The sequence below is a fragment of the Lonchura striata genome, chromosome 5 (genome assembly GCF_050655825.1).
Source record: "Lonchura striata isolate lonStrDom1 chromosome 5, ASM5065582v1, whole genome shotgun sequence".
Classification (NCBI taxonomy): Eukaryota; Metazoa; Chordata; class Aves; order Passeriformes; family Estrildidae; genus Lonchura; species Lonchura striata.
The window spans coordinates 23287340-23298103 of record NC_140707.1 but is presented as its reverse complement, the minus strand read 5'-3'; positions in this window follow the sequence as shown (position 1 = coordinate 23298103).

The window sequence follows — 10764 nt, the reverse complement described above, 5'->3', positions numbered from 1 at the left end:
CTGTGAGCACTGTGAAGTAGGTCTCAAAAAGCTAAGTGGAAAAACCATAGCAGGACTGAAGAGAAATGACAAGCATTTACCAATAGCTAGGAATAGATTTTGGAGTGCCCCCAGGGCCAGCACCTTCCCATCTCCTCCCAGAATCTCCCTGTTCAAAACACACCTGCATTCTCCTGGCAGTGCCAAGAGAAAACTTCCTTGGGGTGTCACCATGAAAGTCCCACACCTGTAAACCATCTAAGCTGTAACTTCACTGGCAAGAAATCACCTGAAATGTTCTTTTCCAGTAGGTTCAGGGATAAGCCATCTATAACCAGGAGTTTCTAGTTTCAGGTTAAGTACACAAATAACCAACAGCCACATCACCTGGGAAATACTTGCAAAACTCTCAATTTTGCTGTCAAGTAATAATGTTCTGAATCCTTTATCAGAAACAGAAAGAAAGAAACAAACAGGATTCCCCAATTTCCAGTGAAAAATCTCTTTCCCTCTATGCTCTCTAAGCCAAATGTAGGGTTGGTGAGGGACCCATGGCAAGGGGGAAAAGCAGCATTGCTCCTTGATGGACAAGTTTTTTGAGAAACCTGAAACTGCAAAGTATCCAGGCTACATTTACCCTCTTTGGTCACTTGCAGCAGCCTGTGAAATGTAGCTTGGTGAAGCAGTGGAGAGGCAGGTAGGTCCTGTAGATCAAGTCCCCATTCTGCAGAGGGAACTCCAGCTGCATTTTCCATTTACAACCTAATCATCAGAGTAGTGTGGTACATGCCAGGGGCCTGGCATGGTAATTTAAAGAGCCTGTGTCAAACTGCTTGGACCTAGATGGCCTTTTCGTGCTAACCTGAAGGATTTATTGCCAGCTAAACAACAAATGTAATTTCACTCGCAAACTGTTCTATGAAATGTTGTGGAATACCATAAACAACCATATTCAGTCCAGTGAACTCCAAAAGCTGTAATCTACAGCACTCTCATAACCTGGGGGGCAGTGGGGACACCCAAAGCCACCAGACCCACTTCCATTTTTGATATTAAGAGAGGGATAGGACAGTAGGCCTTACAGCAGAAAACTGCAGTCCCTTGGAAAAATAAATAAAAGCAGCCACCACCACTTGTAACATAGATCTTGCATTTTGTCACTTTTTATAGCGAGGCAGGTTTAAATGTGTCCTTTTTTATGGCGATGTGGGTTTTAATGTCCTCCCCGCCAAGGGGAGCGTTCCCACAGCATCTCTGCCGGACAAGATTTGGCAGAAGGCACAGGGAGCACACTGCCCCAGCACTTCCATGTGTGCCTGGCCAGCAGCACCCCTGTGCCATGGGGAGCACTTGCCAGATGCTACTGGTCAGGGTCCCACACTGACAACTTGTCATGGATTCTGCCAGGAAAAAAAAAAATAAATAAAAAAAATGGCAACCAATGAAAATCAATCTTCTGATGCTCCGCTGCCTTAAATACCACTAGAGCAAACAAACAGCCCTAAACAATACAGCAGAACCCATATATCAATTACCCTAAATGCTCAAGCATTTTTACTTCACAGCCTGCAACATCCGACTGTGGTACCCGCACCCGCTGCGCCGGGATGATAATGGTGCCGCATTGTTCCCGGGCGTCTGGCGGCCTGATAAGGACTGCCTGTGCTTAGATGATAATGAAAGTGGGCAGGCTTAACATTGTGATTGGAAAATTTCTTGGGTCTCAGAAAAAGGTTCTATTAAGCCCACTGACCCCAATTGAATATTAATTAGCTAATTAACAGATTTATTGTTCCACGCAATTTCTGGAGAGGCGATTTTTTTTCAAGTGCCATTATTTTTTTAAATTATTTTTTGCATTGTGTATAATTGAATCTTTGCAGCTGCCAGCATCTTCTGCATGATTTGGCAAAAAAAAGAAAGAAAAAGCACTTATAGCTTTCCTTTTTTTTTTTTTTTTTTGGAGACCCAAATGTTTCCAATCGCTTTAGTGACTGTTTGGAGGTGGGGGAGGGAGGGGGAAAGACACAGCTGATTTATTTTAAGTTCAACGGATATATTTATTCTTAAAAGCTTAACTTAAAAATGTCCACACTTTTTTTTTTTCCTATTATGATTCACTGGTCTGTCTTTTAGCCCGAGGTTACTACACAGTGCACTGCTATTTCCAAGGAAGCCACTGAGGTCTATATCCCTGCCTTTCATACTCATCCATACTCATCAAACATCTGTCCTCACAATTGATATGGTGCAAGAGGGAGTACAGATCTCTTAAGTCCACACACCTGGACTTTGGGCTACGTCTGATGTCCAAACACAGGATTTGCATAATCTCCTGTAGCAAATATGGTTCAAAACCTAGACCTGGGTCTTCTAACAGTGTTTTCTTTTAGGGCCTTCTATGACCATTGTGTATGACCACCAAGACAACTATATGTTGTGGTTAAAAACTGCAAGAAGTGGCACTCTGATAAGACATGTAAAACACTCTCAGGCACTTACATTAATAAAATGCATCCGCCTTGTGCCCTATGGACAGAAGACAATACAAGAGAGACAAGTTCATACCTGCCACAGCTGCAGGGGGATGCAAGGATCAAAGCTCACAGGTAGCTCCTCTTTGGTTTCTCTCTCGAAGTGATGATTTTTCTGTTATTTTTCCTCTTTTTTAAATAAAACTGCCAGCATTCAGTGAAATAATTGATTCGTAGCTTTTAAGCAATTCATATTTTTACAGCTTGCAGTTGTGTTTGGAAACCTGTGAAACGGGTCCTTGATAACTCAAGACACTTTCTGGATCCACAGAAACGCTGCCAGATTAAATGAGTTAAAATACACCTAGTATCTTGCTGCACCAGTGCATATTATGGACTGTATTTGCACAGCAGCATAAAACCCGGCTTCTTGTTTCTGAGGGGGGATGGACACTTTCACTCAGTGTCCAGAACTAAGTTGTATGACCCAGAAGACAGCAAGCCAGTAGAGGCAGCTCTAGGCCCTGCTGAAATTTGGATCCAGCCAACAGTTTGCCCAGTCATGGAGAGAAGTGAAGGTGTTGGGATGCTCTTGTCCATTGATGAGATAACTGAACTGAAATATCAAATCAGAGAATCACAGAATTATTAGGGTTGGGAGAGACCCCTGGGGATCATCCAGTCCAACCCCCCACCAAGGCAGGGTCACAGGAGCAGTGACACAGGAACTCATCAAGGTGGGTTTGAATGTCTGCAGAGATGGAGACTCCATGGCCCCCCTGGGCACCCCTCCCAGTGCTCTGTAACCTCAGTGTGAAGAAGTTCTTCCTCATTTGTGATGGAACTTCCTTTGTTTCAGTTTATGGCCATTGCTCCTCATCCTCCCACCAGGCACCTCTGAAAAGGGTCTGGCACCATTGTCTTAGCCCAACTTTGAGATATTTATAAGCAATAATGAGATCTCCTCTCAGCCTTCTCTGCTCCAAACTAAACGGGCCCATAGCCTCCTCACTCAAAAGATGCTCCAGACCCCTCATCATCTTTGTGGCCTCTGCTGGACCCTCTCCAGTGGCTCTTTGTCTCTCTTGTTCAGAGGAGCCCACAACAGGACACAGCACTGCAGTGGCCTCAGGGGGGTTGACTGGAAGGGCAGGATCAGTTCCCTCAGCCTGCTGGCCAACTCTTCCCAGGGTCCCACTGGCCCTCCTGGCAACAAAGACACACTGCTGGCTCATGGTCAGCTCATCATGCACCGACATTCCCAGGTCCTTCTCCACAGAGCTGCTCTCCAGCAGGTCACCCCCAACCCGTGATGGTACTGGGGCCATTCCTCCTGACGTCAGGACCCTATTGAACCTCATCAAGTTTCCCTCTGGCCTAGGTAATCAAGACATTTTCATGAAGTGCATTTGACATAAACTTTTTTTCATTCAGTTTTCTCTGCCTTTTTTACAGCTATACCCAATCCTGAAGCATGTTAGTGAGGAAGGTGGTGTTTAAACCACATGATCATTTACTTAAAAATGTAAGATGAAACACTGCTGGGGCTCCAAATGAAAACACCACAAAATGGGATTTCTAGTTAAGCTTAAAAACACAGAGAATAGGGAAAAAGAAACATAAAGCTTGCACTAGGCTTATGGAGATGTGTGAACTGTGCCAGCAAAGAGCCTGGACAAGACTCATCAAAAGGTTGGTTGATACTATTTCATAGTGACTTTGACCTTCTACTCTAATGTAATTACTAGGAACAATTTAAATAACTTTCTTTTTTTTTTTTTTCTTTTTTTTTTTTTTTGTTCCCAGAGGGAAAAAAAAACATTCTCCATGCTTAAAACTGGAAAACAAAATGTTTGATTGAGGTCATCTTGACATCCATTAGTGTGATAAATGAAGTGGAATTCAAGGCTGCTCCATTATCAAGGTTCATTTTCGTTGTTCAGATCTGGTTTCCCCCTCCCCTCTCCCTTCCTTTTTTTTTTTTTTTTAAAAACAACATGGCCTCAGACTCAAGGCTGATTACAATAATTACATTTTCTCCCCATAATGGTACAAATGATTCAAGGAGTTATTCAGAATGTTTCAATGTCAGCACTTAGATAAATGCTCCTTCTTTCCGAGGGATTGCATTTTTTATGCAGAATGTTAGTTAGCAGCAGCAGTAACGGTGCAGTTGTCAGAAAACCGTGAATTTACGTGCCCAGTCACTATATTCACAATTGTTTGGTACTCAGCCTGGCAACGAGGCTGAATGGGACACCAGATAATTTATAACTGCTCCCCAATACAAGAAGAACAATTATATTGTGTGCAGTATAAAATGGCCATTATTTAGCTCAATTTTTAAAAATTATTTGAACAAAATGCCTATCCTTTGCAGGGCTATTTTCTTCTTGGATCTAATTAGATACCTGAGGAATACAGGACATATAAATTTTAGCCAGCAAATATATTTATGGAATTTTAATTCGCTTCTTGTATACCTCTGCCATAAACCTTGCAAGCCTTCCTTGGGAGGTTTTTAATCTTAAATAAAAAAAAAAATAAAGGCAAAAAAACCCAAGAGCTGTACAAAAAGCAGCTGCTGTTTTCCTGATGAGCAGCAAGATGCTGGCTGTACATTTCTCCTCTCGCACCATAAAATTACTGCTGTTTTATGAGAACAACTTTGTTTGTGCAGACTTGACAGATTGCAACTCCTGGTAGGGAGGAGCTGGGCAGAGCTTTGGAGGGGTCTCAAGCAGGTTGGGATCCATGGGATTTCCTAGCACTTGAGCTGAAGTTTCCATCCCCAGCCTTCGTCCCCTGCCCCGGTCTTTCCCTTGGCTTTCGTAATGACCTGGTCAGACTGCTGTGGAAGGAACCTCTCAGGCAAAATCCTCCACGTAGCTGTTCTGACATCTCACAGAGGAGAAAACAACCATCAAAACAGTTCATAAGCTCCTGACTGCAAAGACCAAAACTCCCTTTTTCACATGGAAAAGACAAGGCGTAATGGCTACGAGTTACTCCTGGGGATATTCCAGATAGACACAAGAGGAAATTCTTTCACAATGAGCACAATCAGCCTTTGGAACAATCGCCACAGGGAAATGGTAGATTCTGCAACCTCAGCAACTGCAACCTCTGCAACTTCTAAAATTCAGCTGGGCCTTTTTCTCCAGGTCATGCTTTTGCCCAGAAACATTGGACCAGATGATCCTTGAGGTCCCCTATTCTATGACGAGTTGTGACTGCCCACCTTCCTCTGAAGGTGACAGAGGCAGGGAGGCTCCACAGCACTCAAAACACCTGACTCTGCTACTTGCTGTGCTTTTCCTTTGCAAAACATGGAAATTTTGGTCTAGATGGCAAAATTTATTTCCATTCACAAGGGTGGCACTTTTCCTTACTTTGCTCCAAAGTATTTCAGGGATGAACAAAATGCATGATGAGTAGGAACTGGAGGAAAGTCAGGTTTAACCAGTCTCTGTATACTTTGCACCTAAACAGGAATTCAGGTAGAAAGGGACAGACAAATGTCAGAAAGCTCAGGTTTGTTAATTACTGAGCCCAGTTTAAGACATCATCGAAACTTAAATTTTACCAATTTTGAAAGGGAATTATCCATGCTATTACAATGACGGTCATTCAATCAAAGTCTAAAATTAGGCTTTCTCCTGAATGAAACCTTAAAATATCTGACATATATTAATCTAATCCTGCTGTCTGAGAGTTGATGTCACCCATCACTGTAGAGCCAGGTCACAAAACATTGCATTAACCCCTGCCTTGGGAAGGAGATCTTTCATGGAATTGCATCTGCATCCATCTATCTAAAGCAAATCCAGTCATATGTCTTGCAATGGAAAAAAAATAGTCAAGGGAGACCAGGAAGGCAGCAGGCAGGGGAAGGGCTGCAGTGGTGTCCTGCCAGTATTTCAGCTGCCACAGCTCCCACCTGCCCTTGCCTTCACAGAGTCCAAGGGTACAGATGCAGGAGAGCTGGGATGAGAGGCTGTGCTGAGTGCAATTAATTTATATCTCCATTTAAATAAAACCCTCTCATAGACGTAGCTTGGGAGGAGGCAGCGCCACTTGGCAAACAAAATTGTATTAAGTGCACTCCACTAGAAATGTTTATACTTTGTCCCTGAGAAATGTTTATGCTGGAGTACAGTATTTAACTTATCAATTTGAAAGTGAATGACGAGGAGAGGAGTACAGAGGCTTTCTTCTTTCAGAAGCATTTGTTAAGTGCCTTTCATCCGTGGCAGCTCCAAAGTCAGGGTAAATCGTCTTTGCCTGGAGGAGTCTGCAGTGACCAGAGCTGAGTGTGCCTGTAGGGACACTCCAGCAAATGCACACACAAAAATGAATGAAGGTTTGGGGAAATGTCTTCCTTTCTGATTAAATTACTTTCTTCTCACCCTCTCCTGGTGTTGACTTGCCTCAGGAACCCAGAACTATGTTAGAGCAATTGGACCAGGGCTTAAAAGAGAAGACTGCACCCATAAGCATGAACTTGTCCCTGTGGAGCAAACCAGTGCCTTCAAGTTTTGATCAGGGGCCAGCAGCCAGCAGATTCCATCACCAGTGAGGCTGAAATACTCCACATTTTTCTAGGGAAACCTAGAAAAAACTGCCTCTTAACACCTGTGTGCATGAGGAGTGTGTACACAAGGAAGTGCTTGAGTCTATGCTCTTGCTTGTTGCTAACTTAGATTCCTCTCTGGAGAGCCTGCAGGCTTCCTGAGATGAATGTTTTGTCAGAGTTCTCAAAGCATTCTGGAAAGGCAATGCAGCGCTGCAGAAGACACAGTTTTCTGTAGAAAAAAAATCCTAATTAAATGTTGTGTTCTGCAGAAGGACAATGCAGAAGTTTTACGTGTTGGGAATCTTCAGGAGTCTCAAAACCTGGCAGCTGCTTCTCCCACCACACCCCAAAAGACTGTGCTGTCAGCCCCTGTTGCTTTTGCTTGGTGCAATGTGGGAAAGATTAACTAGAGTGGGGGGAAATGAATTAAAAAAAAAAAAAAGGAGCAGGAGGGGAAGGAAGATTGCTCACTCTAACCATCATCCATATCGTCGTATTTGATCTTTACATGAGGCTCCCAGGGAGGCAAAGAGGTGGTGTAGGTCTGAATCCAGGAATAACAATGTGCACTTAATAGATCTCACTGCATGATGGAGTGTATGACACTGACATTTTACCAATGTATCTTCAGAGGTTCACGAGGCAAAACCTGCCTGGAGCCGACAGCCCAGGACCTGCCAAATGGGAACTGGTTCTTTCTGTGGGGAGAAGAGACCCAAAAGAGGGAAATCAGAGGCACAGAACAAATCACCTCGTTCAGCTACGTGATATTTCAGTGGTCAACAATGAAGAGCAAAGGGAGGGGAACCTGATGCCAGAGGGGAGGCAATGAGGGAAGTTCAGCAGCTCATGGACAAGGAGTGGGAATAGAGGAAGAAGTGCCACAAGTCCTCATGGCAGTCTCAGCATTGAACATAACATCAAACAGGCTCTTCGTTGTGTCCCTAATGTATCTGTCCCTGATACTTTTTTCATCCTCCAAAGATTTGCTCTAGAATATCCATGACCTAGGTGCCTGAATCAGCAGCATTGTGATTATAGCAATTTAAAAAAAACATTCATGGAGAGTGGGAGAAGCAAGCACAGCCTCTGAGAAACCCAGAAAACTCTGCAACTCTTGGGTATGGGCATTAAATGAGGTTTAAAAGCTTGCCACCCTCTCCAGCCCATGTGTCAAGAACAGACATGGTGGTGGAAGATTTAAGGAGAATAATTTGCAAGGGAGGGGCGTAATTTATCAATTTCTGGGAAGCTCAACACTTTGCTTTGGATGGGAACTAATGGCAAAAATAGCTGGTAGTGATGAACAGGTTTTAAGAGACACCTGCTCCAAAAGTGCTTTGTATTATGCAGAAACAGAAAATAATTATAATTTTAAAATTATTTTGCCTTCCCCATGGCTCATTTGGTGTCCTCTCACCAAATGAATGAGATAAAAAAGAAAAGAACTCTGAGAAAAGCAAATGTGTCTCTGCTGAGGGTGACAGAGCTGCTTCCTTTGGGACATCTTGGTCCAGAGGTTGCACATTTCACCCCCCAACTTATTTTAGGAAGGTTCTGCTTCATTGCTAAGAATAGCATTCTACATCAACAGTTGGAAGCACACATGGTTAGCCTTGAACTACAGGAAAAGTTGTCTCTTGCTAGTAGCATGTGTTCTCAGGGATGAGAAATACTGATCAGAAGATCAGGTGATGAACCCTGCAATTATTTCTGACTCTGACACGCAGTGAGCTACAGACATGGCATCAAATTTCATTTCAGTGCACTGGAGGAGCTTCACTGGCAGCCCTCAGGGCTTTCCAGAGCAGTGAATCCCCCACACACCTCAAGATCCATCCTATTCCTAGCCCTGGCTGCTTGCAGCATGACCTGACCCAGCCTAGTCCAGCCTCATTGTTCATCTGGGGCTTTGTCCAACACGAGACCAAGACACCAAGTGCCCAAGGCAGGTGTCGTGTGGCCGAGGTCAGGGAGCGTGGGGCTCTCCCCTTATGGTTCCTGGCCATTTTTGATTTCTCCCCAGTGGCTGCCACATGGCACCTGGCTTCATATCAGCCAACCCATGGCTGAAAAAGTCAGCACTCTATACAAAAAAGCCCCAGACCCCAAAGACAGGCCTCTCTCCGAGGGACCAGCACATCTCCTAAATGTGGGGTGGGACTGGCAGCAGGCACAGCTCGGTGTCCACAGCATTCCTGGGAAGCACCAGTGCCGTGTCTCCCCCAGAGCAGCAGAGAAGTCAGGAGAACACAGAGCACTGCCCAGCCTGCCCCAAGGAGAGGAAGCTGCTCCTTTATAAACCCTGCCTGCTCTGGAGCTGGGTCCCTCCCGTTACACGAAGCTGAGATTTATATGGCAGGAGGCAGGGGAGTGCAAGCACACGGGTTGGAGCAACTGGATACCCTCAGATTTATACTCCATTTGGGATGATAATGAGGTGGTTAATACAGAAATACAAGACAGCAATAAACCACTGACTTTTATAGATCTCAGTGTGAATCTGAATCATCATTTGGTGAGCAGGAGATGGGTGATATACGGCTGCCTGTCCCGCCTCGCTCCTCGCGGCTCCCTGGGAGAGCCGCAGCACAAGGGAGCACCGAGGCTGATAAATCCTGCCTGCCTGTGCAGGAACAGTGTCCATGGGGTGGGATTTGCTCATGGAATATGGACCTACTAATCTCAATTAAAAGCATGTTCTTGTTGCACCAAGATCCCTTTTCTTCTACTCAAGTTGTGCTCATTTTGAAACCCTTACATTGCAGTGGAAATGCACGCTGGCAGCTGAAGGCAGATTGTGTTGCTTTCTTTAATAAAGGGACTAAAAATGACTTGATTTCTGATGGGCAAGGAGCATTAACTACCTCTAGATGACCTACTTTCAGGTCACACGAAATCATTTAAATTTGCATCAACCTGTTTATAAGTTCGGAAAAAAAAATCACAAAACTATGGAGCATGTGCTGTAAATGCCTCAAAGTTCACAGGAGCTAAAAAAAAATTAAATAAACAGCAACTTGACAAATTAATGGCTTGAAAGGCCCCTTTACCTTACAATATGACTCCTCCTTACAGCTGTCCCCAAAGCACAAACACTGGAGCCTGGACAAATGTTGTGGGCAGACGCACAGCCCTTGGTGCTCAGTGGTGCTGCTGCAGGGCTCCTCCTGCAACTGTGCCCTTGGTTCTTCCTGCTGACTCTGTTTTCTGGTTGTTTTTTTTTTTTTTTTGTTTTTTTATGCCTTGGACCAGAAAAGCCAAAAAAACCTTCTAGAAATACCTTCCAAAGTAAACCAGGGAGTTTAGGGTATCTGGCTTTAACAGCCTGACTGCTGAGAGCAGACACTGTCAGCAGCTCCCAGCAGCATGGCCATAAAAAACACAAGCAGCTTCCCAAAGTATTTCTCTTTGTGCATGCATGTACTTTTCTGTGAGAGAGACTTGGAAGCTGAAGTGATATTTCATTAAGGTAGCTGGAGCTAATCCTTCCCATTTCCATTCTCCTCAGAGACAGCACAGGCAGGCAGGGCTGGGCAGCAAGGTTTCTGCTACCTCCACACCCCAGACCCATCAGGAATGGAATATAGGAGGATTTTATTTATATAAGACGGAAGGAAAAAAAAATGTTAGAGGAAATGATCCAGAAATGCTGAAATATAAATGAAGGACTGAAGTAATCTACCCCTACTTTATGTAGTGGCATAGATGTAAAAAAAACCTTGGGCTTTATTA